We start from the raw sequence: 5,019 nt of genomic DNA on the forward strand, positions 1-5,019 counted from the left end.
TGGTGGGGCAGTTCCCCAAAACGCTTCTGCTCTGCCGCCCAGCTCTTCCTCTGGGCCTCCCCTCCTTCAAGGGCAGTCTCTGGCCAGAGCTCTGCTCCCAGATTCAGGACAGCCTTGGCAGACCGAGGCGCCTCCCTGGGCCTTCATTTCCACACCCTTATTAAATGTAGGCGGTGGATGAGAGGATAGTTCTTTCCACCCTTCAATGAATTCCATGCTCACTTTCTCGGGATCCCATAGGCTGTATGGCTAGGGTAGTTATTTCATCTTAAGTTATTAACTAACAAATTCGTTTATTTATTTTTAATAGAGACGGAGGTCTAACGATGTTGCCCAGGCTGGTCTCAAATGCCTGGACTCAAGCAATCCTTCCGCCTGGGCCTCCCAAAGCTCTGGGATTACAGGTGGGAGCCAGTGCTGGGCCAATTAATACTTTTTTTTTTCTGAGTCGGTGTCTCACTCTGTTGCCCAGGCTGGATGGAATACAGTGGCACCATCACAGTTTACCACAGCCTCTACCTCCAGGGCTCAGGCCATCCTTCCACCTCTACCTCTTGAGTAGCTGGGACTACAGACACACACCATTATGCCTGACTAATTTTTAAAATGTGTATTTTAGTAGAGACAAGCTCTCACTAGGTGCCCAGGCTGGTCTCAAACTCTTGGTCTCAAGTGCTCCTCATGTCTCAGCCTCCCAAACTGCAGGGATTACAAACATAAACCACACACCTAGCCACTTAACACATTTTTGAGACAGGTGCTCTTGAGTGTCTGTGTGGGTCTGAAATAACTTATATGAACACTCAGGAAGTTCAGAGATGACCAATTTCCTACAAATGCCAAAACTGGGGGCCAGATATAACAGTGAGTTATGACTTCTCCTATCCTTCTGTAAAAAACTGAAGAGTTGAAGGACCTGCATTGATGACCAGTTAGTTTACTAGGCTCTAAAAAACCAGATTTAAGATTTCTTCCTTGCTGTCCTAGAAAAGTAAAAGTCAGTAAAATCCCAGCACTTTGGAAGCCCAAGATGAAACGATTGCTGAGCCCACAGGTTCGAGACCAGCCTGAGCAATTTGGCAAGACCTCATCTCTACAATAAATCAAGAAAAATTAGACAAACTTGGTGATGCGCACCTGTAGTTCCAGCTACTTGGAAGGCTGAGATGGAAGGATTGCCTGAGCCCAGCAGGTCGAGGCCACAATGACTGTGAGCATGCCACTGCACTCTAGCCTGGGCGATAGAGTGAGACTCTGACTTCAAAAAAAAAAAAATGTCTTTCAGGCTGGCTGTGGTGGCTCACGCCTGTAATCCCAGCCCTTTGGGAGGCTGAGGTGGGAGGATTGTTTGAGCCCAGGAATTTGAGGCCAGTCTGTGCAAGATAGTGAGACCCTGTCTCCACAGAAAAGACTTAAACATTAGCTGCTTATAGTGGTACACACCTGTGATCCCAGCTACTTGGGAGGCTGAGGAGGGAGGATCGCCGAGCCTGGGAGGTTGAGGCTGCAGTGAGCCAGGATTGTGCCACTGTACTCCAGCCTGGGCAGCAGAGTGTTCATAACTTATGTGAACACTCAGGAAGTTCAGAGACGACCAATTTCCTACAAATGCCAAAACTGGGAGCCAGATATAACAGTGAGTTACGACTTCTCCTGTCCTTCTGTAACAAATTGAAGAGTTGAAGGACCTGCATTGATGACCAGTTAGTCTTAGAACATCATCCAAACTCCTCATGACGTGGGAAGGACTCTTGCCTGCCGCCCCACGCTCAGTCCATGCCATTTTCCCTCTTTCCCTCCCAGAACTCCACCCACACAGGCTTCCTCTCCTCTCAGATGAGGCCTCCTTTGCCTGGATGCTCTTCCCCCAGCCCTGCCCGACTGGCTCCTACTCATCTTTCACTTCCTCCGGGTGGCCTCTCTTGACTTGTGACCTCACTATACATGTGGTGCTTTCCGGTCACGTATTTGTCACAATTTGTAGTTGTATATCATCTGTGGGATTGTCTCTGTCCCCTAACACGGGGACAGTCTATGTAATCACTGCTTGCTGCTGTTCGTAGATGGCCTTTTCTGCCATCATTCATTCCCCTTTCTCCCTGTGGTAGAACCCTTGTTCTGTGCAAGTCTCCAGTCGACTGAGGCCTCATGCTCCAAAGGACTGGAGCCCCAGCACTGCCCCAGGGAGTAGCGTTCTGAATGGTTTAGGCACAAGCATGAGATGGAATTCTGGTCAATGAGACGTTAGGGAAAGTCTGCTGAGGATTTCTGGAAAATATTTTTTTCCTCGCAGATAAAAAAAGACACATGAGGAGAGACAGTGCTGTTTCTCCACTGGATAGGATTATGAAGACACACCTGGAACAATGGCAGCTATCTGATGACCATGAGGAGAGTTAGCTAAGAACAGGCCATTGTCCTGAGGAAAAAAGAATGGAGAAATAAAAAGAATCCAGATCCCTAACTATGTTGGTGAGATGTGTTACATTGTCTATTTTCTACAAATCTTGAAGCTTACCCACCTCAGGACTTCTTCTTTGGTCAGATAATAAGTTTGTTTATTGTTTACATGATTTGAATGTCTTTTTGTTTTTGTTTTTTTGAGTTGGAGCCTCACTCCATCGCCCAGGCTGGGGTGTAGTGGCACGCTCATGGCCACCCCAGTGACGACCTGTGGGGCTCCGGTGATCCTTCCACCTCAGCCTTCCAAGTAGCCGGAACTACAGGCACATGCTACGCCGCTCAGCTAATTTTTGATTTTATTGTAGAGACAAGATCTGCCAAGTTGCCTGGGCTGGTCTCACACCCACAGACTCAGGCAATCCAGTCATCTCAGCCTCCCAAATTGCTGGGATTACAAGCTGAGCCACCGAACCTGGCCTTGAATGGCTTTTTAAAAATCAGTTATAGTTTAAAACGTTCTGATAGACACACCATTGTACTCTCAGTAGTCAGCACGGTACTTGGCATACAGGAGGTGTTCAATAAACATTACTTTTTAAATACACTGTGTGGAAGCATTGGTTGGATAACTACAAGTTTCAGTTCAACGTCTTCAAAATTATTATAAAATTCTAAATAAGCAAGATTTACTAACAGATGACAAACTCTTGTTGCAGGTATTCATTCAGCTAAAAGCTGAGAACATTCCCAAGACCTCCCTTTTTCTCGGAGGAAGGAGGAGCCTATAGACTCAAAATAAAACTCATTACTCCTTGGCACTCAACTAATGCCTCATCCCATCTTCCAAGTTTTGTGTCCTGTTGCTCTTTCCCTGTTTCTGGCACATGTGGCTTCCTGCTTGTGCTCCTCAAAGGATGGAGCCACATCTGGGTTGTCCTTCAGTCTTCTACCACACTTAGCATGGTTCCGGGCACATGGCGGGTGCCCTACAAATACTTGCTAGTTGATTAAATGACCAAAGATGAGAAAATTATTTGTTAAATTTTTTTCTTTCACTTAACAACCTGAATCCTGCTCGAAAGAAATCTAATTATATCACTTGTCAGTATCACATTGGTTGCATAAAGTGGGGAGAAGTATATAACTGCCATATTCTACTGACTAGAAGCAAGTTACAGCCTTCTCCCATTCAAGAGAAGGGATTCTCAAAGGCAGGGATCTTTGGGGGTCATCTTAGAGTTCTGCCTGCCACAACTACATAGCTCCCATCTTCTTTCCTGACTCAGCAGCTAGGTGAGTTATTTCTGCCTTGTACAGTCAGAGAACTCTCTCTCTATCTCTCCTAGTGCGTGTTCAACCACACGTGATTGTAATTACTTGTTTCAGTGACTATTTCCCAAGTAGACGATAAATTCCAGGAGGACAGGACCCATATTCCATTTTTCCACTGCATCTTTTGTGCCTGTCACATGGTAGATTCTTAAAATACATGTCAAATATTGATGCTGTGGAAGGTGCTATTAAAGTCAGTGTGATTATTTAATTTGACTGGCTACATATATCTGTCCTATCATTTTCGATCAAAAGGAAGGCATATGTAGTGCCTATTCATTTAAAGAACCTTCACATTATGTACACTAGAAATTAGTGTCTTTTTTAATCTTTATGTCACACAACATTTCTTTTTTTTTTTTATTAGTAGGATTCTCACTCTGTCACCTAGGCTGGAGTGCAGTGGCACACTCACAGCCACCACAGTCTCGACCTGCTGGGCTCAGGTGATCCTCTACCTCAGCCTTCCAAGTAGCTGGAACCACTGGTTAGTTTTTTTATTTATCGTAGGGACGACATCTCGCCAAGTTGCCCAGGTTGATCTCGAACCTCTAGACTGAGGCAATTCTCTCACCTCTGCTTCCCAAAGTCCTGGGATTATAGGCATAAAGCATTGCACACAGCTGCCACACAACTTTCAGCACCTACATAGGTGTGGGCACTCAGTAAAAGTGCAATGAATGAATGGATGGATGGATGAATGAATGAATACTATGATGATGAAAGCTCTGCACCCTGAGTGGGGCAAGTAAATATGCTGGTCTTTACTATAAAATTCTCCTTTGGCTTTTTTTTTTGGAAGATCTGAATCCTGCCCATCAATCAAAACTCAACTTAAACTCATCTCCTACATGAAATCTTTCCTGACCTAAATTAGTCTCAGTGGTTTTCCTTTCTCTGAATTCCTACAGCATTTTATAATCAAACCCCAGAACACAAGCGCTCTATGTTACATGATCTATTTTCTACCTTGTCTGTCCAGCTTAGCTATAAGCTCTTTGAGGGATAGGGAGTATGCCTTCTATTTCTTTACATTTTCCATAGAACCTGAGAGTTTATGTCTTCCATCAAAGACTTAATAAATGTGTGGTGATCTGGCTTGATTCTAGCTTTTTCAATCCTGTATTTTCTTTCCAGAGTACTCATTCACTAAATGCTACCTAGTCACAGAGCCAGGGAACTAACTTTCTTTTCTTCCTTTCTTCCTTCCTTCCCTCCCTCCCACCTTTCTTTCTTTCTTTCTTTCTTTCCCCTTCCTTCCTTCCTTCCTTCCTTCCTTCCTTC

Source organism: Carlito syrichta, unplaced genomic scaffold, assembly GCF_000164805.1.
Source record: "Carlito syrichta isolate Samal-C Ts95f unplaced genomic scaffold, Tarsius_syrichta-2.0.1 Scaffold316427, whole genome shotgun sequence".
In the NCBI taxonomy this organism is placed as follows: domain Eukaryota; kingdom Metazoa; phylum Chordata; class Mammalia; order Primates; family Tarsiidae; genus Carlito; species Carlito syrichta.